At 32.3% G+C, this 25,858-nt stretch overlaps 1 pseudogene; it reads right to left on the reverse strand.

The window, feature by feature from the left end:
* Positions 1 to 11,107: 11,107 nt before the first annotated feature.
* On the reverse strand, positions 11,108 to 25,605 carry LOC109120057 (bZIP transcription factor 17-like; annotated as a pseudogene).
* Between the last annotated feature and the right edge of the window lie 253 nt (positions 25,606 to 25,858).

A 25,858-nucleotide genomic window follows, 5' to 3' on the forward strand; every position in this document is an offset into this window, starting at 1 on the left:
AAGAAAATATCTACTTTGGCTTTGTGCTTCTCCAAATAACTATAGCATCACTTAACAAAATCATACAATTTTTTGGTCAAAAATCTTTGGATCTTATATCAAAAAAAGAAAATTAACAAAAAAAAAATTGGTGGAAAAGCTGCAAATTAAGAAAAAAATAATTTAACTTAATTGCAGGTGTGAAGCACTAGACATTTGTAGAATTAGAAGCAACAACTCAGTAGATATTGGGTAAAACAAAAATCAAAATAATAAAGTAAAACCTAATTGCACTGGAAACTAAATTAGTGGATCTATGATTTATCTTCACCTCACCTCTTTGTTTTGCGGGTCTCAGTTTGATTACATATTCATTGATACTCCCAATTAAGACTGCATATCAGAGAATATATCTACTTTGGCTTTGTGCTTCTCCAAATAACTATAGCATCCCCAAACAAAATCGTACAATTTTCTGGTCCAAAAGCTTTGGATCTTATATCAAAAGAAGAAAATTAACAAAAAAAAAGAATCGGTGGAAAAGCTGCAAATTAGGAAAAACATAATTTAACTTTTTTGCAAGTGTGAAGCACTAGACATTTGTAGAATTGGAAGCAACAACTCAGTAGATTTTGGGTAAAACATAAATCAAAAGAATAATGTAAAACCTAATTGCACTTGAAACTAAATTAGTGGATATATGATTTATGTTCACCTCACTTCTTTGTTGTGCGGGTCTCCGTTTGATTACATCTTCGTCGATACTCCCAATTGAGACTGTATGTCAAAGAATATATCTACTTTGGCTTTGTGCTTCTCCAAATAACTATTGCATCCCCAAACAAAATCATACAATTTTCTGGTCCAAAAGCTTTGGATCTTATATCAAAAGAAGAACATTAACAAAAAAAAGAATTGGTGGAAAAGTTGCAAATTAGGAAAAACATAATTTAACTTAATTGCAAGTGTAAGGCACTAGAAATTTTTAGAATTGGAATCAACAACTCAGTATATTTTGGGTAAAACATAAATCAAAAGAATAAAGTAAAACCTAATTGCACTGAAAACTAAATTAGTGGATCTATGATTTATGTTCACCTCACCTCTTTGTTGTGCGGGTCTCCGTTTGATTACATCTTCGTCAATACACCCAAATAAGACAGCATATCAAAAAATATATCTACTTTGGGTTTGTGCTTCTCCAAATAACTACAGCATCCCCAAACAAAATCATACATTTTTATGGTCCAAAAGCTTTGGATCTTATATCAAAAGAAGAAAATTAACAAAAAAAAAAGAATCGGTGGAAAAAGTGCAAATTTGGAAAACATAAATTAACTTAATTGCAAGTGTAAAGCACTAGACATTTGTAGAATTGGAAGCAATCAGTAGATTTTGGGTAAAACATAAATCAAAAGAATAAAGTAAAACCTAATTACACTTGAAACTAAATTAGTGGATCTATGATTTATGTTCACCTCACCTCTTTGTTGTGCGGGTCTCCGTTTGATTACATCTTCGTCGATACTCCCAATTAAGACTGTATATCAAAGAATATATCTACTTTGGCTTTGTGCTTCTCCAAATAACTATTGAATCCTCAAACAAAATCATACAATTTTCTGGTCCAAAAGTTTTTTGTCTTATATCAAAAGAAGAACATTAACAAAAAAAAAAATCGGTGGAAAAGCTGCAAATTGAGACTGTATATCAAAAAATATATCTACTTTGGCTTTGTGCTTCTCCAAATAACTATTGCATCCCCAAAAAAATTAATACAATTTTCTGGTCCAAAAGCTTTCGATCTTATATCAAAAGAAGAAAATTAACCAAACAAAAAAGGAATCGGTGAAAAAGCTGCAAATTAGGAAAAATATAATTTAACTTAATTGCAAGTGTAAAGCACTAGAAATTTGTAGAATTGGAAGCAACAACTCAATAGATTTTGGGTAAAACATAAATCAAAAGAATAAAGTAAAACCTAATTGCATTGGAAACTAAATTAGTGGATCTATGATTTATGTTCACCTCACCTCTTTTTTGTGCGGGTCTCCGTTTGATTACATCTTCGTCGATACTCCCAATTATGACTGTATATCGAAGAGTATATCTACTTTGGCTTTGTGCTTCTCCAAATAACTATTGCATCCCCAAACAAAATCATATAATTTTCTAGTCCAAAAGCTTTGGATCTTATATCAAAAGAAGAAAATTAACAAAAAAAAAATGAATCGATGGAAAAGCTGCAAATTAGGAAAAACATAATTTAACTTTATTGCAAGTGTGAAGCACTAGACATTTGTAGACTCGGAACCAACAACTCAGTAGATTTTGGTTAAAACATAAATCAAAAGAATAAAGTTAAACCAAATTGCACTGGAAACTAAATTAGTGGATCTATGATTTATGTTCACCTCACCTCTTTGTTGTGCGGGTCTCCGTTTGATTACATCTTTGTTGTTACATCCAAATAAGACTGCATTTCAAAGAATATATCTACTTTGGCTTTGTGCTTCTCCAAATAAGTATAGCATCCCCAAACAAAATCATACAATTTTCTGGTCCAAAAGCTTTGGATCTTATATCAAAAGAAGAAAATTAACCAAAAAAAATCAAATAATCGGTGGAAAAAGTGCAAATTAGGAAAAACATAATTTAACTTAATGTCAAGTGTGAAGCACTAGACATTTGTAGAATTGGAAGTCACAACTCCGTAGATTTTGGGTAAAACATAAATCAAAAGAATAAAGGAAAACCTAATTGCACTTGAAACTAGATTAGTGGATCTATAATTTATGTTCACATCACCTCTTTGTTGTGCGGCTCTCTGTTTGATTACATCTTCGTCGATACTCCCAATTGAGACTGTATATCAAAGAATATATCTACTTTGGCTTTGTGCTTCTACAAATAACTATTGCATCTCCAAACAATATCATACAATTTTCTTTTCCAAAAGCTTTGGATCTTATATCAAAAGAAGATAATTAACGAAAAAACGAATCGGTGGAAAAGCTGCAAATTAGGAAAAACATAGTTTAAACTAATTGCAAGTGTGAAGCACTAGACATTTGTAGAATTGGAAGCAACAACTCAGTAGATTTTGAGTAAAACATAAATCAAAAGAATAAATTTAAACCTAATTGCACTGGAAACTAAATTAGTAGATCTATCATATATGTTCACCACACCTCTTTGTTGTGCGGATCTCCGTTAAATTACATCTTCGTCGATACTCCCAATTAAGACTGTATATCAAAGAATATATCTACTTTGGCTTTGTGCTTCTCCAAATAACTATAGCATCCCCAAACAAAATCATACAATTTTCTGGTCCATAAGCTTTGGATCTTATATCAAATGAAGAAAATTAACCCCCCCAAAAAAAAAGAATCGGTGGAAAAGCTGCAAATTAGGAAACAACATAATTTAACTTAATTGCAAGTGTGAAGCACTAGACATTTGTAGAATTGGAATCAACAACTAAGTAGATTTTGGGTAAAACATAAATCAAAAGAATAAAGTAAAACCTAGTGGCACTTAAACTAAATTAGCGGCGTGTGTTTTGTATTTTGGGAAAATAATTAAAACAGAAATTTTGTTTGCCTATTGGAAAAAAATGTAGAGGCATTAAATGAGAGTGTTGGTTGAATTTAAGAGAGTTACGATTAATTGAATTAATAAATGAATGATTTATTGATTCATTCACAAGTTATTTAAGTTAAAATGTGGGTTATAATTCTCTCTTAAATTTACGAAGTCTTAATTGTTTTACTTGCTCTTTTATATTTTAATAAAAACTTTTATGATTATAGTTATATATAATATACCAAATAACAAAATAGTATTTATTTAAAATTATTTTGACAAGATTCATCATTAAATTATTTGGGCTATATATCAATTCCATATTTAATGGATTGAGTTAATACATAAGCGAGTCAATGACCCCGCTCAAAATTAAGCATAACAAAATAAGTTGGGTTTGTTCTACCTCCCTAGAAAATAATTAAATTTTAACCCACGACACACAAAAATTGTTGTAAAGGTAAGGTGATTTAAAATTGAAAAATTATTTATTTATGCAATTTAAATTTTTAAAAGAAAAAACTACCTAATTGCATAGTTTCATACCAAATTTCATGTGAAAAAACCTAAATACATATTTTTTGCTATAATATAAACTAAAATAGGGATAGAGGCAAGTAAGATTCTCTTATGTATTCGTGATACATGTGAATCACATCAGATACAATTTAAATACATGTATCTTTTCTGATTCACATATAACCGAGATACTAGATAAACGGTCGAGATAAAAGAGTGGTGAATGAAATTTATCTATAATATCAGGTGAATTACACTAGATACAAAAAACATACATGTATCTGATGTGATTCTTATGTATCTAGGATACAAGATACATGAGCAAGACCTGAAAGTCACGAGCTAAATGAGAGGAAGGTGAGAGAGATATGAAAGTGACAAGTGAGATAAGGGAATTTGCTGATATAGTACAGTGGCAAGAGAGATGAGAAAGATAGACACATGACTATTATTAGCTATAACTAGTTAAATGAATTTAAGTAAGCATTTTATCAAATATTTTTAGAGAATAGCATCTTTTAGCTGACAATGGACAAGAAAATTACAACATCAATTTATTTTTAGAAATGATTACTCCTCTTATTGTATTCACATATTAATAATATTTATACAAAATAACAAAAAAAATATTTTATAGTAACTTGGACTCTAAATTAATTAGAAGAGTTTTTTAGAATTCTTATTTGGTTTCCACTAATAGGAAGGATCCTTTCACCTATTCTCGTCCTTAATCTTTTCACCTCTTTCTCCATCGACACCATTGAAGAAATTGGAGACAATAGCTTTTACTTCTTTAAAAAATCTGGACTAATTAGTCTCATAAAAAATTATTCACAAGCTACTAAGTCTTCTTCGCAAGATTAAAAAGTTTCTTAATAGGTGTTGCCATTGTTTCAGACTGTGTTTTCTCTTCTTAGTTCATTCAATCAATAATACAATACTCGAAAAAGGGTCAAAAATACTCATGTAGTATTCAAAAAGATTTAAAATTACCCCCATCCATCTTTTGGGATAAAAACACCCCTAAGTCAACCTTTATGGTCCACAATTACCCTTTAAACAAACCAACTTCTATTTTGTAATTATTATTACTATTATTAATTATAAGGTAGGGTCTTTCTATTAGATAAAGTTTAATTTCAACCCACCAAACTTTCTTCTACTCCACCTTACCCATATTGACATCCCTTGACCCAAACCCGATTACAAGATCCATTACAAAAACTAAACTTGAATTATCTCTTCTCCCCTAAACATAATATTCTATTTTTTCTTCTTCCCCTTTTCTTACTAAGCAATTTCAAGATCAATTTCACCCAAAATAACAATAAGTTGTTGTAATTATAAGGCACGTAAGCATTATGGTCCCTCTTTAATCATAAGTTATTTTCTTAAAAGGCTAATTACACCTGTTACACCTCCTACTTTTCGGGTGAACAATACTTATATATAATGACATTGTGTTATATTGGTGTTACCATTAGCGCATAATTAACATAGATGAAATTGTAAAAAAAAAAAGCTTCAGATATTTGTCCAGACTATGCATTCAAATATTCAATTACTCAAGAGGAATCTGCAGGATTATGTTGGGGTAGATAAGATGCTTTTTGGAGTAGCTAGTTATGTACAATTGACATTTTTTTGCTAGAAGTTGGTTGTTTACAATGCCATTGTTAAATCAAAGGTTCATCATAATGAGGATAAAATAGATTATGTATGAGTCGAGTGGGGTAGGAGAAAGTCTGGTGGGTTGGAATTAAACTTTATCCAATAGAAAGACGCCACGTAATAATTAATAATAATAATAATAATAATTACAAAATATAAGGTTGTTAGTTTGTAGGGTAATAGTGGACCAAAAAGGTTGACTGAGGGGTATTTTTAGTCTAATAAGTGGATGAAGGGTATTTTTAAGCTTTTTCGAATAGTATAGGAATATTTTTTGTCCTTTTTCGTACAATAGTTAATTGAAACAAACATTGATACATATATCATCACATGTATTCAAATTTATTTAAATATTACTCAAAGTCTATAATATCATAAAATATTTGGACGTCTTTTCAAAAGAATTAGATCTGTTTATTTTATATAAAAAAAAAAAAGCTGAAAAATCAATAATCTTTAAATGTTAAAATTCAATAATTGAATTAAGAGATATAAGTATTTCTAAAAATGATCTAACATGGGAAGCACTATCAGTGAAGAGAAATTCATATTTTTACTAGACGTGTGTATAATAAGATATATAATATAGAAATGAATAGAGGAGCTAAGGGTCAGTTAGTCAATTGACCCATTTGCCCTTTCCTCTATTTATATTCAACTATTTCTTCGTTTTAATTTATTTGTCTTATGTACCTTTTTAGTATGTTATGCATTTATAAATTACTACCTTTTTCCTCTATTAGTGTTTAATAATTTTATGTTTTAATGTATTTGTCTTATTTCCCTTTTTAGTATGTTTTATTGTCATAAAATGCTAAAAAAGTAATACTATAAAATTTATTATTAAAAAAATAAAATATTTAAAAAATATATAAAAATTTCGATCAACTCTCGATGTATAGATTGAAAATTACGTGAAGAGTAACATAAATACAATAATGAACAACTTATATATATATATATATATATATATATATATATATATATATATATATATATATATATATATATATAAGTCGAACTCATAAACAGATTCCCAAACTTGTTGGGTTTGTTCTTGCAGGTACCTGAACTACCTCATTTCCTACTTAATCATTGAGTCCCCCATAATTTATTCCTTTTACGGAAAATGCATAAGTACCCCTCAACCTATGCCCGAAATCTCAGAGACACACTTGTATTATACAAAGATCCTATTACCCCACTGAACTTATTTTATAAGTAATTTTCAACCCCTTTTCGTCCTGCATGGCACTAGCTTGAAAAAAAAGTCAACCAGCGTTGGACCCACTAGATAGTGTCACGTAGGTCTCATTTGTTTTCTAATATGTCCAAATCACTTCAAGTAAAAAATAATTATTCTCAAACATTTTCAATATCAATTGGACTAATGAGTTCTTGAACAACATATGTATATTATGTCAATACCCCTTATAAGATCTGATTCCACATCAACCAATGATGTTTAAAAGGAAAAAATTATGGCTGGTTCAATGATTCAATAGGAAAATAGCATAGTTGAGGTATCTGAGGAGAAAATTCTAACAAGTTTAGGAATCTGTTTAAGTAAACATATTATTATTTGGTTAATTCTGAAAATTTCTTATGTGCAACATAAATAGGTCTTTTAATTCCATTTGTACCGCATAAATTCAAATTAATAAAGCAAGATATATTGGGTGGGTGCTTACACTGGCTCTAGTAGATCTAGTGATAAAATATTGCAAACTTATCGAGGCTTTTGATGATTTGGGAACATTGCTTCTAACTTTTTTGGTATTAAAATATTTTTATTAATTACATAATATTGGTATAGCTCTTGTCTACAGTATAACTTCTCACTAAAAGAAAGGTTTGTATGGTTAATGTTTATGGACGGACAATATTTTTTATTTTTACTATATTTGAATTAAATCATTCTATTAATATTCATGTTATTTTAATTTATAATCAATTTTTTTTGTATCCAATCATTTTATTAATTGACTACAAAATTTAAGTCACAGACATTTAATCATTTTTTTGTGATAAAAGTTTATTGTGATTAAATTATAGGTTAAATAGAGACAATAATATAACCGCCAGTAATTATTGGAATTGGTGACAAAAACTCAGGTCACAATTAAATTTGAAATTTTGATGCTAAATTACACAAGGATTAACCACAAATTCTGATTTGTCACTATTGCATCAACATACTTTTTGGTGACAAAAAGATTTGGTGTCCAAAATTTGATTAATTTAGGACAAAATGAGATTCTTCGCAGAAGGGGTACATATTTAGTGACAAAATAATGTGTCAATAAGAAATTTAAATTCATGACTTAAAGTACTCAATAAATGGTGTCAACATAATTTTTTTGTGGGAAATTTTAATGGACAAAACTTTGCCACAAATTTTTTTTCGTCCTTGAAAGTATGCGCTTCATGTATTTAAACACGAAATATAATTTTCATCTCAAAAGGTGAACCACAGGTGACGAATTTCATGTCATTGCCAATAATTTTGTAGTTATATGTGGTGTGTAATAAACTTACGTTTTTGCTCCAATCAAGACACAATTAGAATTGTAATTTCCTTGGCGGCACAAATTTTGTGGCCTATGTTTGAGTTGGATGTCAAATCTACTTTAGTACATGAATACTTGGACAAAGAGGTATTTATTGAGAAACATCTAAATTGAAAATGAGCATAAAGTATACAAGTTGAAAAAAACTCCTGATGGACTAAAACAAGGTGCGCGAGCTTGGTATATTCACATTGCGGCTTATTTTCTAAAATTTGGTTTCCTGAAATGTCCATATGAGCATTCTCTTTTTGTTAAGATTATAGAATGTAGAAAAATGCTCATAGTGTGTAGGGGAGATATAATATCTGTGAGTTGTCTACACACATGCTTTATGTTGTTCTTAAAGTCTCCAGGATTGGTGGCAAATATAAATAAAATTAGTGTTTATTTTTGAGGAGTCAAGCAGTCTGTTCAAGATCAAATACTGATAGAACTACGGTTTTTCAAGGGAGACCTACCTTTTAGATACTTGGGGGTACTAAAAGAATTTAGATAGTTCAATGGAAGCCTCTGATAGACAAGATGTTGAGTAAAGCTAACAGCTGGGCTACCCCATTTCTATCCTATAGTTGAAGGGCACAATTACCTAAGAAGGTCCTGCATGATTGAAAGTTTTTATAGAAAGTTTCATTGGACAGGGAATGTTGAGATTGCACAAAAATCACTTATAGCCTCGGAGAAGTTATGTTGGTCAAAAGAAGCAAAGAAAGCAATTAATGCCTTGCCTAAGGAGTATGGATCATATAGAATAAAGAAGCGTCGTGGACTGTACAAAAGATCTTCAAGGCACACAAACATCTCCAAGTAGCTGAATATAATGAAAAAACTTTGTTGCTTATGGACCAGTACTCTATTAGGAATCTGTATCAGAAGATGAGAGGGAACATGGGGAAAGTGGAGAGGGGAAAGTTGTCTGGGAAAATTAAGGGGCACCCAAATGGCTATTCATACTATATATTGCATTAATTAAAAGGGCTATCAACAAAAGTCAGATTGGCTAAATGGGGGATAGAAACAACCCGTGTATCAATTGGATCATGAAGACATTGATCATCTATTCTTTGATTGTAGATCTCTACATGCTAGATTAGGAAGTGGACTACAACAACTCGATGTATATCCCTAAATGCATAAAAATAATTTTTAAATGATGATGCTTGGGGATTTGTGTCCAAGCCTGTTGTTTGGTTTTTTTGATTGCTTACTTTAATAAATAAAATATTTTTTATCAAAAAAAAAATAGCATGTTGATGATCTTACATTTACTGGGAATGATAGTGCCATGTTTTTCTGCTTTTAACAAATCTATGATGATTGAACTTGAGATGAGATACAATGTTTATTCAGCCTCTACTCTACTATATCTACATTGCTTTTCATTTCTATCACTTTGTAGATGGATAATAAAGAGAACAAATATTTATTTTTTTCCCAAAGATAATGTCTGCATAGGTTCACACATCAGTGTAAGCCAATTCATGTTTTTTAGTTGTCCTCCATGTAGAACTTTTAGGAAATGCTTTACTTTGTACCTTACCCATATGACATGTCTCACAAATTTTAATGTGAGTTCTCAAGTAAATCCTTAGTCAACAGGTTTTCATTCATAGACATTAAAGTAACATAGTTAAAAATGCACATATATTTTGTAGCACAACGATGACTCACCCGTACTTGCAAAATTTGTACTATCAAACTTATCATCCAATAGGAAAAGTTTCATCCACCATTTCTACTTCAACAATCAAAGTATCTTCATAATCAAAAACCAATGATAAGGAACAACCTTTTGACATCATTTGACTAACACATAAAAAGTTACATGCTAAACAAGGAACATAAACACATCATGTATACACTTTGTACTTTGTATAGTCCGAAAGGCAACATAAACCTTTCCAAGTGCATCTATTGTTTCACCATTTCCAATCCTAACTTTAGTTTTAATTGACTTGTTAAAGTGTGTGAAACATGAACTCAATAATATGTGAAATATGACTCATACATTGACTATCTATGAACCATGAGGATATTTTTGGCTGTGTTTGCTTCATGAGAAGCCATTAACAAGATTTCGTCTTCCATTCCTGACTCTTTATTAAATTTGCTCTCTATAAATGATGTTGTCGTGGTTGATTCTTCTTTAACCTATAATTCTTTTCAATGTGAACCATTTTTCATACATTGAGGATTGAATAATATGCTTCATACATTGCGTCCATCCAAGAGGAGAGAAACAGGGTTTAAGGACTTCAACCATATAAGCTACGTGAGAAGTTTCTATTATATTGTTGTGGAGTTGCTCACTGTGGTCATGATCAAGCTGACAACAAACGCACAACTAAAGAAAAGAAATCACAAATTAAGAAAATACCTCAATTTTTTTTCATGAGTATTGTTATTATTGAGTGTGCCTCTATATGGATGTGTGCCTCTATATGGATGTGTTCTCTTCTTTTATCCTTTCTTTTCTCTTTATGATAAGTGTGTGGTTGTACAATCATTCTACCCTTATTTTCTTAATTCACTGAAATTCCAAGCTTTGGTTTTCCTAAGTAAGATATCATATTATTTCAGAGAAAGTAAAATATTTTCAGGTTATTTGCTAATGTAAGGAATTAGCAACTACAATTGTCATTTTTGAGTAAATAACAAATGCACAAAGATAATACATATAACATAATGAATTATTTGCTTTCTTATTTCAATATTTAAAGAGATTTAATGTATTATATTGCAGAAACATATGACATATAAAGAAGACGACCGACATGCTTCTGCTATATGAATATTCCATCTTCAGGGGCATTCACTAGAGGAGCAGATCCTTTAAATGGAAGCATGCAACAATAGGTTACATATTTGAAGCTATCAATAAGCACAACAACGAATATCTAAGAGACTGACTTTGGACCTATGACACCATCACCATCAACCATAGCAGATACTTCCATGGAAAAATGTGGCTTGTTCTCTTGCTTTCCATTTCATCCGGTTTGTTCTTCAGAAATGCAGTGAGAGGGTCTAGAAAGGGAGACTGTTGAGGATCCTTATATATCTATGGAGGCGCGTGCCATTCTACCTTTCTTTCATAGATATATCTCTAGCAAAAGATGACGCATCAAACTCGAACACTTTTGTACGCATGCCCGACCTCAACAAAGGTCCTGCACAAATAAACACAAAAATGAATTAATATACTAGAGAGCAGAAGGCCATTCAAAAACATGAATTAATTATGACCCAAAGCAATTAAAAGTTCCTAAATTTCAATGCAAACACTAGAGGAATTCATTTATACTAAAAAAATGGAAAACAATAAGAATTAATAGGAAGTCGAGATTTAACAACGCTTACGTGCAAACCTTCAAGGTACCACTCATGCGTAGTTGACTTTACATTCTCTCTCCCCTCGGATGCAAGAATGCTTTTTCCCATTGCAGGACTTCGACAAAGGCGAGAATGGATTACTGGGATAGCTGGGGCTAAATCACCTATGAGGCATGCCTCTCTATTTTTCTTATAAGCACTTACATGAAATACCATGGCTTTATCACTTGCCAATACTGGTTGAATTATCAAGTTCCCATCAATCTAAACATGTTTATCATTCCTTGGGACATACAGAGAGGCTTTCATAGGATCACCACCATTGCCCACATGAGCAAACTCATATGCAACCTTATTGGTATTTTTCTGATTGCTTTCACCCTGACCTCCCCGGCCACAATGGGAGCTATGATCTTTACCACCATATTTCCCAGAACAACCAGCCAATTCACATGCCCGTTAATAGTCAAAACTCTTCCAAGATGTTTTTCATAAAATCCATTCAAAAAAGACTCTAAATGGTTCCCTTATGCCTCCATATATGCCTTTCAATAAAGGAACCAACCCACCAAAGAACAAGATGAAGAACAACACACCAAGGAAGCTAACACTAGAGACTTTCTTTGTTTCAACTTCACTCTTCTTTTTCTCAACCTTAGTGTTACTTTTCGGTGCGAATGCTAGTGCTATGATTTCAACTTTGGAATGGGAACTAGTGGCACTTGAGATCCTTGTCGGCTCATCATATAATATGGTGTATATGACATCTATGGAGGAGGATAGGGATTAATCTCTGGGGGTGGTGGCACTTGAGAAGGTACACTAGTACCTCCAATTTGTGCCTTTAAGAGTAACATTTTCTTCCACCGCATAGGATAACTTTGTATTCAAATGTTGAATCGTTGACTTAAATATTCTAAACTTATTCTCTTTTCCTTGAAGAGAGAGCACTTTCCATGTTCCTAATTTTTCTAGTTATCCTCTTTTCATACTCATCCTTGTTAACTGGAGCTCCCCCAAGACAAAATCCTGAGGTCGAATTCAATTTTCTAGATGAATCAGAACTCCCCAACAATTGAATCTTAGGTTGAACAAAGCTATTCGGGTTCATTTGATCTGAGGTGAAACCCGACATTGACCTGAGACAGTCTGGCAAACTATTAGGTTTTGAAATGCATCATCATTGATAGTGTTTGGAAAACTATCATTGAATGATTCATCAAGAATGATGGCATCGGTTGTGAAATTGACATTTGGAAATTCCATAAGGAAACCTTCAACATTTTCTTGGTATGTTGTGTGTAGGGCGTAAAAAGTACGGTCAAGAGGTATAGCTGCAAGTCTGTCAAACACTCGATGAAGTTTGCTTCTTCCACCGGTGGTGGATCGGCCATATCTATAGTTTTTCAGCAATTGATAAGAGATTTAGGGAGAGCACGATAGGAATAGAAAGTAAACTTAATGTTACATTTCTTTTATAGTTTTATTTTTCAACGATTTTAAGATTGATCTATTAGATTTAGTAGATATCATATCTAAGAAATAAAAATTTAGATTCTTGAAGTTTCAAAATTAATTTTGTAAGATTGTTTAAGTTGGTAATATTAATCATATCATCCGATAATATATACAAATACACACACACACACACAACCTTAAAAGCATGAACTCTGTAACTTGAATATGAAATTACTAAAATAACCCAACATAAAATACTAAAGTTAGTATATATGTTATATATTAATATTATATTTATTTACGCTATATTATATTACATTTTCACATTGATGGCCAGTTAATCTTCCCAAAGGTTACAACTTTTTAATAGTGTTGTGACTTATTCGATGAGTTATGACATTTTCAAAAAGTTGTGATTTTTCTAAAGGATTGTGACTTCTCTCAAAAGACCCAATAAGAACCTTCATAATATCCATTCATGTCTTTAAAATAGAGGGTGTTTCTCACACTTTTAAACTACAAGTTTTATAAGTTTTCTATTCTTCTCCTTAAAATAAGGAAGATTGTAAGAGTTGTTCAATCATGCAATTACAATATTTTTGGTTTTCTATTCTTCTTTTTAAAATAAGGAAGACTGTGAGAGTTTTTCAATCATGCAATTACAATATTTTTTTGATTGTAAATTAGATAGATTACCGATTATTGATTCGACAAAGAGAATGAAATAACTCAACTTCAAATGAGAAGAGTATTTTGATAATTCATACTTACTCATTTTCATAACAATAAAATATACTTTTGTAGCAATTTCTACTTGACAAGAGAATCAATGATTTTCTGTAGCAAAAACTACCACTTGGTTATCAAAATCTGAAAAGTATCCAACTGTTGGAGAAAAAGTATTTGATCAAAACATATTTGAAGAGTCCAAACTACATTTAGTAAGTACACTTTCCTTCAGATTTTTTAGTGTACTTTTACTTTTATTTAGTTTTATATAAAATGTTATTTTTTCTTTGGTGTGGGGCACATAAATAAGACCATAAAGTGAAAAGACATTTTTATATATTCAACATATACTCCTTAAATTAAAAATCTTCTTTATTTTGTAAAATTTCATATCAAATTAAGATTACACCAATCTATATCTATATTTTTTATATGTCTATATTACCTAACTTAAAACACCAAATGTAGTATATCTTTTTGTTTTTTTATATTGTATTTTATTTATTTATGTGAGTTTTCTATAGGACTGTGACATCTCTTTTTATAATGCACAATAAGTGTTGCCAATCTGTGTTAAGAAAATCAGAAATTACTGGTTGTAATAAATCATTCAGAAACACGAAGTAACTGAGATTTTTAGAACCAGTAAATAAGATGAACAGAAATTTATTTGTAAAAAATAATTTAATCTGTAAAACTTACCAGAATGTTGAATACTTTTTTATTTCTCTTTTTAGGAAGAAAATCAAGTCCACTGAATTCACAGTGTCCCCTTAAGGAAATTATTCCCCTCTAGTATCCGAGGTTTGATTTGGAATATAACCTCCCAGGGTAAAATAATCTTAATCAGTAGAGTATAGATACCAAAAACTCTACTATCGGCGAATCAATCCACAGCAGGAAAGTACACGAAGAAATATATGTTTTGTAAGAAGAAGGAAGATCAGAAAATTTGTTAGGAAATATTCTGAATACTGAATGGTATTTATAGGCAATAGTAATATATTCTGAAAGGTTGCTACCCTTTCAGAATTAACACGACCATTAATGAAAGGTTGCAAACTTTCAAATGGTATTGACTGTTCCTGAAAGTTGCAACCTTTCAGAATAATCATGGCGGGAATTTTTGAATATAACGGAATTTAAAACGGGTCACTCGCGCGGATCCTAGTCGGGTCGGGTTAACTAAAAAGTTGAAAACATTTCAGTTAAATTCTGTTATCAACTGATTTATTGAAAATAAATTTTGGCCACTTAAATCAATTAATAAATAATTACAATAAATTTTTGTCCAAAAAATTATCTCTCGATCGATCATTTGCCAAAGCCGAAGCCGAAGCCGAAGCGAGCGAGCGACGACGACGACGGCGCGAGGGGGGTCCCTCTTTCCAACCCTTTTAACAATTAATAGGAGTGTTTATTTATTTAAACTCTCCTATTTTCATTTCCATTACCGATGAGGGACTATTGCCTTTTTTAATAAAGCATTAGAGGACTTTTCAAGTTCCCAACCTTTCAAGTTCTAAACTTTTCAAATTCCTCTCCTTCCCTCTATTTCCCATCAATTCTTGCTACATACCCAACAATCCCCCACATTGATGGGGAATACTTATAACATAGGAATGCATGGACAATTGTGTACTTTACAAGCAAGGATTAATTGCATCTGGATAAGTAGGTTTCCCCTTGGACTTTCCGTAGTGAACATATGTCGGATATACTCAGTCAATCGGTAGATGTGATATCTTTGAACCGTCGAACTTTGGTGTATACCTAGACAACCATATGTCACACAATTAACCCTTTACTGTTTATGATTCTTACGATTGTGTTCGTTTCAGCCATGAACACCTCCTGGTTTCATGAGTGTATAGAGAATAGACTTTTGACATAAAATTCTCTTTGAAGCGGCTTCCACTTAACACTCACATAGGTGATTTCTAACCGTGTCTTCTCGTAGATACACTATTTGGTCAAATCTACCAAACTTAGCAAATCATTAAAAACTTTAAGCTTTATTAACTCATTAACAAGCCTTAAAGTTTTAACCTTTTCCTGAACATTGTCTTCATCATGAGAATGGATTGAGTTAATTGACAATGTCAAACCGTCAGCCACAACTTTGTTTTTCTCCTTGAATCTAGCTCTTGGGATCTCCAGTCTGCTAGATAGAGTTACCGTCATGCTGACTTGTCCTAAGCCGAAACACATTCCCTTAGATGATCTTTCAACTGCCTCTCTCACTAGGCCTTTCGTTAGTGGATCTGACACATTATCGCTTGACTTTACATAGTCAATTGTGATAATTCCACTAGAGAGCAGTTGTCTTATGGTGTTATGTCTACGTCGTATATGACGAGACTTCCCGTTGTACATAACGCTCGCTGCCCTACCTATTGCTGCTTGACTATCGCAATGTATGCAAATTGGTCCAACAGGTTTGGGCCAGAATGGAATATCCTCTTGGAAATTCCGGAGCCATTCCGCTTCTTCACCAGCCTTATCCAAAGCAATGAATTCAGATTCCATTGTGGAGCGAGCAATACGTGTCTGTTTGGAAGATTTCCAAGAGACAGCTCCTCCACAAAGTATGAATACATAACTACTCGTGGATTTTACATCATTTGACCCGGTAATCCAATTTGCATCACTATATCCTTCAATCACAGCAGGATATTTATTATAATGCAAAGAATAATGTTGTGTCCATTTTAGATAACCCAACACACGTTTCATAGCCATCCAGTGAGTTTGATTCGGATTACTAGTGTACCAACTCAGTTTACTAATAGCACATGCTATATCTGGTTGCGTGCAATTCATAATATACATCAAACTTCCCAACAATCTGGCATATTCCAATTGAGAGTAAGTTTGACCTTCATTCTTTTTAAATGTACAACTTAAATCAATTGGTGTTTTGACTACATTGAAATTCAAGTAATTGAACTTATCCAATACTTTTTCAATATAATGAGATTGAGATAATGCTAGTCCCTGGGGAGTTTTGATAATCCTGACCCCTAAGATCAAATCAGCAACTCCTAAGTCTTTCATATCGAACTTGCTCGACAACATGCGCTTAGTAGCATTTATATCGTCAATTTCTTTACTCATTATTAACATGTCATCAACATACAAACAAACAATGACTTCATGATTCATAACGTTTTTAATGTAAACACATTTATCACATTCGTTAATCTTGAATCCATTTGCCAACATTATTTGATCAAATTTAGCATGCCATTGTTTGGGTTCTTGTTTGAGTCCATAAAGTGACTTCAAAAGTTTGCACACTTTCTTTTCTTTACCAGGAACTATAAACCCTTCAGGTTGTTCCATGTAAATTTCTTCCTCTAACTCTCCTGTCTTCACATCCATTTGGTGGATTTTAAGATCATGCACTGCTGCTAGTGCTATTAACATCCTAATTAATGTTATCCTTGTTACTGGAGAATATGTATCAAAGTAGTCCAGACCTTCCTTTTGTCTGTACCCTTTGACTACCAGTCTAGCCTTATATTTGTCAATAGTCCATTCAGGTTTCATTTTCCTTTTAAAGATCCATTTTGATCCTAAAGGTTTATTTCCTGGAGGAAGATCAGTCAATTCCCAAGTGTGATTGCTTAAAATTGATTCAATCTCACTATTGACTGCTTCTTTCCAATAAGTTGACTCTGACGAAGACATAGCTACTTTAAATGTTTGAGGCTCATTTTCAAGCAATAGTGCTACAAAATCTGGTCCGAAAGAAACAGATTTTCGTTGTCGAGTACTTCGCCTAGGTTCCTCACTAGTTAGAATATTTTCCATTGATTCTTCTCGTGGTCGTTTAGGTGTTTCACTTGTTGACTCACTTTCAGTTTTATACGGATAAATGTTTTCAAAAAACTCTGCATTATCTGATTCAATTATCGTATTAACATGAATCTCAGGATTATCAGATTTGTGAACAAAAAATTGACAGACTTTACTATTCACATCATACCCAATAAAGACACAATCTATTGTTTTGGGTCCAATTTTAACCCTCTTAGGTAAAGGAACCTCTAACTTGGATAAACACCCCCACACTTTGAAATATTTCAAGTTGGGTTTTCTTCCTTTCCACAACTCATATGGAATTGATTGTGTTTGTCGATGGGGTACTCTATTGAGTATTTTATTAGCTGTAAGGATGGCTTCCCCCCAAAGACTTCGCGGTGAACCAGAATTGATCATTAAGGCATTCATAATTTCCTTTAATGTTCTGTTCTTCCGTTCTGCCAAACCATTTGACTGTGGTGTATAAGGTGCAGTAGATTGATGAATAATACTATATTCCAAACATATCTCTGCAAAAGGAGATTCATATTCTCCACCCCTATCACTCCGAATCATTTTTATCTTTAGATTTAATTGGTTTTCCACTTCATTTTTGTATTGTTTAAATGCATCAATTGCTTCATCCTTACTATTAAGCAAATATACATAACAAAATCGAGTGCAGTCATCAATAAAAGTTATAAAGTACTTTTTCCCACCACGAGATGGTGTTGACTTCATATCGCATATATCTGTTCGAATTAAGCCTAAAGTCTTAGAATTTCTTTCAACAGACTTGTAAGGATTTTTAACAAACTTACTTTCCACACAAATTTTACATTTCGACTTATCGCATTTAAAATCAGGCAATACTTCTAGATTAACCAATTTTCGCAAGGCTTTGTAATTTACATGTCCCAAACGGGCATGCCATAAATCACTTAACTCCAATAAGTAAACAGAAGCAGAATTTTTATTAATACTGTCAATAACCATTACATTTAGTTTGAAAAGACCCTCATTGAGGTAGCTCTTTCCTATAAACATTTCATTCTTACTTATTACAACTTTATCACTAACTAGGACACACTTAAACCCGTTCTTAACGAGTAGTGCAGCAGAAACTAAATTCTTCCTAATAGTAGGGACATGCAGAACATTGTTTAAAGTCAACACTTTGCCGGATGTCATTTTCAACATTACTTTCCCGGTTCCTGCAATCCTTGTTGTTGTTGTGTTTCCCATGAATAAATCTTCATCGTACTCAGCAGGAGTGTACGTTGCAAAGGCTTCTTTTGCAGAGCAAATATGTCTAGTAGCACCTGAGTCGAGAAACACTCCTGGGATTTCCAACTAAGTTACATTCTGATATCATTGCACACAACTTATCTGCATCTTCCATCTTTTCCACGATGTTTGCTTGACTTTTGACTTTGCCTTTGTTTTTGTCCTTTCTTGGAGCATGACAATCAGAAGATCTATGACCAGCCTTGCCACAATTATAACAGTTGCCTTTGAATTTCTTCTTGGCCTGTTCTAACTTCTGCCCGTTGGACTTCTTTCTCTTTTTGTCTTTGGTAGGAGCTTCTTCAACAATATTAACTCCAATGATTGTTGAAATCTTACGCGACTTCTTTTCGGCATTTCTATTATCTTCCTCAATCTTGAGACGAATCACAAGATCTTCAAGCTTCATTTCTTTACGCTTGTGCTTTAGATAATTCTTGAAATCATTCCACGAAGGAGGCAACTTCTCGATCATTGCAGCCACTTGAAAAGCTTCATTTACTACCATATCTTCAGCAATCAGATCATGGAGAATAAGTTGAAGTTCATGCACTTGTGATCCAACAGTCTTACTATCTACCATTTTATTGTCTAAAAACTTTGCGACCATAAAGTTTTCCAAGCATGCATCTTCTGTCTTATATTTCTTCTCAATTGCATTCCACAACTCTTTTGAAGTTATTATTGCACTATAGACATTATATAAGTCATCCTCTAAAGCACTCAAAATGTAACCTTTACATAGGAAGTCTGACTGTTTCCATGCTTCAACAATCATAAATTTTTCCCTGTTTGGCATATCATCAGCAGGTAATGGAGTATCTTCACTTGTAAATTTCTGCAGACCAAGAGTGGTAAGCCAGAAAAATACTCGTTGCTGCCATCCTTTGAAATTCACCCCTGTGAATTTACCCGGTTTCTCTGCTTGTGATACAAGAGTTCGAGTTGGTGCGGCAACAGCCACTGTAACACCAGTGTTTTCCATTTATGATAAACAAAATTGATACAATATAAGTAAGCAATAAATTATAATTGCAGACTTAAAGGAGTATAACAAATATTTTTGTCTCCACCAGAAACACAGATTTATATATAATTTCCTTAAGATTGTTGCCAAACTGTGTTAAGAAAATCAGAAATTACTGGTTGTAATAAATCATTCAGAAACACGAAGTAACTGAGATTTTTAGAACCAGTAAATAAGATGAACAAAAATTTATTTGTAAAAAATAATTTAATCTGTAAAACTTACCAGAATGTTGAATACTTTTTTATTTCTCTTTTTAGGAAGAAAACCAAGTCCACTGAATTCACAGTGTCCCCTTAAGGAAATTATTCCCCTCTAGTATCCGAGGTTTGATTTGGAATATAACCTCCCAGGGTAAAATGATCTTAATCATTAGAGTATAGATACAAAAAACTCTACTGTCAGCGAATCAATCCACAGCAGGAAAGTACAGGAAGAAATATATGTTTTTTAAGAAGAAGGAAGATCAGAAAATTTGTTAGGAAATATTCTGAATACTGAATTATATTTATAGGCAAGAATAATATTTGATACGACCATTAATAAAAGGTTGCAAACTTTCAAATGGTATTGACTGTTCCTGAAAGTTGCAACCTTTCAGAACAGTCATGGCTGGAAATTTTGAATATAACGGAATTTAAAACGGGTCACTCGCGTGGATCCGAGTCGGGTCGGGTTAACTAAAAAGTTGAAAACATTTCGGTTAAATTCTGTTATCAACTGATTTATTGAAAATAATTTTTGGCCATTTAAATTAATTAATAAATAAATAAAATAAATTTTGTCCAAAAAATTATATCTTGATCGATCATTTGCCGAAGCCGAAGCCGAAGAGGAAGCCAAAGCGAGCGAGCGACGACGACGGCGGCGCGAGGGGTCCCTCTTTCCAACCCTTTTAACAATTAATAGGAGTGTTTATTTATTTAAACTCTCCTATTTTCATTTCCATTACCGATGAGCGAATATTGCCTTTTTTAATAAAGCATTAGAGGACTTTTCAAGTTCCCAACCTTTCAAGTTCTAAACTTTTCAAATTCCTCTCCTTCTTTCTATTTCCCATCAATTCTTGCTACATACCCAACAATATGTACTTTTCCATAAGCTACCCTTTGTTGCATATAAAAATAGGGGCTTCCTCAAATTTTTAAACTACATTTTTAAAAAGAATATTTATTCTTGTTCTTCTTAAAACATCATATTTAGTATGCCTTATATTTTTTTAATGATGGAAAAATAGTGTGGTACTTGATTTGATATTCACGTGCAATGCATGTACGTCAAAACTAGTATATATAAGTGGGAAAAAGTTAAAAATCAAATATCAAAATACCCCTATAAAGTAGATTTACTACAATAAAACCATTAATAACACATAGTTAAATATATAATAAAATATATATAAAACATATTGCAGTTACTTATTAAGTTTATGATGTTTTTTATTTTTTAAATATTAAATTAATTGGCAATAATCATCAATTCTAGTTAGTGATTAATGACCAAATTATGGAGAATTTTGAAAGTTGCGAAAATTGTTCTATATAGACTAAATATATATATCTACATCTATATTTACCATAAAAACATGTACTCCTAACTTGAATGTTAAATTACTATAATATCCCTAACTGATGTTGTGACTTTTTTGTTGAGTTGTCACTTTTCTGATAAGTTGTGATTTTTTTCAAAGGGTTGTGATTTTTCAATGAGTTGTGAAGTTTCAAAGAGTTGTGGCTTTTTCAATAAGTAGTGACTTTTCCAAAGAGTTATGACTTTTTGAATAAGTTGTGATTTGTCGAAAAGGTCATGATGTTTCAAATAAGACACAAAAAGTATTTGTTCATACTACTCTTTGTTGACTATAAATAGACGGACTTCCTCGTATTTTCCAACCACAATTTTTCCTAATCTTCTACTCTTCTACTTCTTGTATTTAATTTTTTTTGTATAATTTATTGCCGTTAAGTGAGTTTGATGTTTAGTGGAATATGAGGTACCACTATTTTGATGACAGGTGTATCTCACCTGTAGATCTTTTTTTTAAGAGACGTTTTTGTACTTTTTCTTCTTAAACCTTTGTTCTTCATTCATATTTTAGCACTAACTATTTGGTGAGAACTTTGTTTTGGAGAAAGTATTGGGGTTTAAATTGGGGGCTCTCTTTGTCTCTTCGGAGGGATATGTCGTCGCCGGCGACATTGTCTGAAAATTTCGCTGCCGCCACTATCTCCACCTATGCCTTTGTAATTTATCCGACTTCACCATTAGCTCCTCCACTTACTCAAGGAAATCTCAACCATTTCTTTCAAATGAAAAAGCTCGAAAAGAGAATATTCATACCACCACCAAGACCACCAATACGAGTCTAATTTGGTTGAAATTATTTTTTGGTGATTGGAGATGGTAGATTTGATTTATTTTTTTTCACAATTCTTACATGAGAGTTGTTAAGAAATTTACAATAATGAATCCAGTGGAGAGGTGGTAATGGCTCATATATTTTGGGATTATAAGGGTGGAGAGATTTGGCATATGCTACCTTGCATACGCAGTATGGTTTGAAGAGCGCTTATGATTTTAAGTTTTTCTTTCCATTTTGGAGTTAAGGTATGGTTTGTACAAAATAAATATGGTATGAACCCATATTTTTATGTAATTTTGTATTATTTTTTATGGAATTATTTTATGTGTTATTATTCTTTTAAGTGATGCTTAGTTGATAAAACTTTTATTAATACCTGATGAGTTTGATAATAATTGAATAGTTTAGCAATAGATTTCTTTTTAAATACAAATAATTTAAATAAAGATTCGTAAAAGATTATTACTTTGAAACAAGATTTTGATTGTGTTACTTTATAGTCAATTAACATAGTTTTGTGAGTTGTCATGTCCGGAGGCTACTCCCTTGATGTAATACGGGACCTAGGATCACGAGTGACCCCAAGCTAACCGTGAGGCTTGCATATCATAAGCATACTGAGAATCTCTAAGAAAAACATGAACTAATGCAGAAGCTAAATCACGTGATAACTGAAGGTGGAGAATACCCAAAATTGATATGAATGTATTTAACTTGTTAAGGGTTCAGAGATACTGCACATTCACTCAAAACTAAAACTTAATCTAATACTATGTCTAATAAGACTCTACGATCTAGAGTTAATGGGACATTCCTAGCTAACCCTAGCAAAACTTAAGTCTGAACTAAAAGACTGAATATAAATAAAATATGTCTATTGTCCTCAAAGTATGAGGACTCATCATTGAAGCTACTCGATACAATTTTATGAGTGATCTAGATGCTGAATATTTGAACCTATATTATGAAAGAATGTAGCGTAGAGTATGTGTTAGTACTTGGAATGTACTAGGCATACATGATACAAATAATATTTATACAAATATATAGGTCGGACAAAGCATAACTGAGCAATGACATAAAATCTGAACATAAGGTATGTCTCTGTTATTTCCGTCATAGTCTAGGGTGTAGTTGTCATTTTCCCTTTCTATAAAATTAATCATTGTACACCACATCTTCGTACAATTATAAAAGTACAAGAAAATTAATGAACGTAGGGAGTCATCTATTTTTGAATGCTGAAAATTCTTAGAGCATATCTCAATAGTGTATTTTCTTTGATCAATATTGACACTTTCTCGAAGAGGTTAAGCATGATAATTTTTTATTTATAAAAACCTCTATTAGAAAGAAAGAAAAATCATATTAGTTTTTTATTACGATAAATTATTAACTTCTTTTAAGAAGAAGATGCATAGAAAAGAAATCAAAACAGAGGAAATGAGTTTCTTAAAAAATTAAATATTTGAATTCGAGTGCGTTATTTGATTATGAGCTTGTCACGTGTTTTTCGTTAAAATTGAGGGTAAATTTGTGTCAAAGTATAATCATAAGGGTATATTTGGACTTAAAGTATTACGAATTGTCTATTTAAAACATTTCCAATAGAAGAAGGGTAACATTTGACCCATTCCCTAATATAATTGTAAAAAATGTCATTGGTAAAATTTACTTCTTTTCAAATTGTGTATAATTGGATTTTAAAACGAAAACAAAAATTGTTCCTATATCAAGTCAGATACTTAATTCCTTAATTTTTGACTCAAAAGAAGCACAAAATCAAATGTTCCTATATGAAGTCAGACATCTCTCTAATCTCTATTTGTTAGTAGATCTGATTGGTAAGCTTTCTCCTTCTATTGTGTTTCTATATATGAGATTATATAAAGAATCTCCCCTTTTGTTATAATTATTTTATTTCCTGTTTTGTGGTTAGGGTTAATATTTTAGATGTCTCTGTTTTCAAATGTGATGAGTAGATTTGCTTGTTGTAGTGTGTTCCAAATTCTTATCCACCACCGTTCTATGCTTAAATCCCCGACATTACAAACTTTAATTTGCCAAGGTATGTTCTCCTATTTTCTTTTTTCTTTAACCTATTTAGATTTGTCTTTTTATAACAAAGTAGGATTGTAATTTCCCTTTTTCTTCTATGTTTGGATCCAAGAGTCTTTTGTCCCGCTGCAGGACTTCGATAAAGGCAAGGATGGCTAAATCTCCAGGAACTGTGAGGTCTACCTCATCATTTTTCTTATCAGCACTTCCATGAGATGTCATGGCTTTTTCCTTTGCAAATACAGACAGAATTATCGAGTTTTAGTGCATATAGACAAGTTTATCATTACTCGGTATGTACAAAGAGGCAAAAATAGGATCACTGCCATTTCCCATGTAAACAAACTTATTTGCAGCTTTATTGGTATTTTTTTTTGGTTTCACAAAATCTCCCCAGCCACAATGTAAGTGATGATCAAGTACACCGTATTTCCCAGAATAACCAGTCCCATTCACAGGCCCGTCGACAATCAAAACTCTTCCATGATGTTACCAAAAAATCCACTCACAAGAATCTCCACTCATAAATGGTTCCCTTATACCTCCATATCTCACTTTCAATGAAGGAACTAACCCACCAAAAAGAAGCATGAAGAACAACACACCAAGGAAGCTAACACTAGCAACCTTCTTTGTTTTCATCTCACTTTTCGTTATCTCCACTTTCTTGCTACATGTTGGCGCAGGCACAACTGCCTACCCTAGTTACTATCCTAGTCGCTTCGTCATATAAGGTGGGGTACATGACATCCATGGAGGAGGATGGGGATACATCTCGGGGGGTGGCTGCAATTGAGGAGCTACACCAGTTGCTCCAAGTGTTGCCTTTAGAGTTACATTTTCTGTTATTTAATACGATATATTTGGCATTCAAATGATGAATGAAGTATTCTAACTCCTTAACATAACGCTTTTTTCATTGCCTTGACAAGTGAGCACTTCCCCTGTTTTTCTAGCCATCTTCCTTTTTTTCCACATCATTATAAACGTTATCACTCAAGAAAAATATAGTGGATTTTTTTGTTTGTTTACATTATTCGAGTCATTACTATGTTATTTCCTTTTCAACAAATAACTACATTAGCATTTAATTTCAGTTCTACAACTCCACCTTTTGCTGAATTACTTCCTAACTTAGGGGAAGAATGTACCAATCTGTTAGAACTCAACAGATTATTCAACCCTTTTGAGAGACCGGAACCACAATTCGCTGATGGCATGTTCAAGTACCCTGAGACATGGGTAGAAATCTGGCTCAACAACACATACACTTCATCCAAAACTCCTTAGCTTCTCCAACTACGAAATACCCTTGGCGATGACATGTCCTTAACCATATCAACTACTGTTTCCTGATTGGGGGCAAAATTGCTCATTTCCCTCGACGTGAACTTGAAATTTCTAGAAGAATCGCTAAAAAACCTAATTAATTCACTCGCAAGTTGAGTCAAATCAATTAGGGTCCACATGGAG

This window comes from Solanum lycopersicum, chromosome 4 (assembly GCF_036512215.1).
Source record: "Solanum lycopersicum chromosome 4, SLM_r2.1".
In the NCBI taxonomy this organism is placed as follows: domain Eukaryota; kingdom Viridiplantae; phylum Streptophyta; class Magnoliopsida; order Solanales; family Solanaceae; genus Solanum; species Solanum lycopersicum.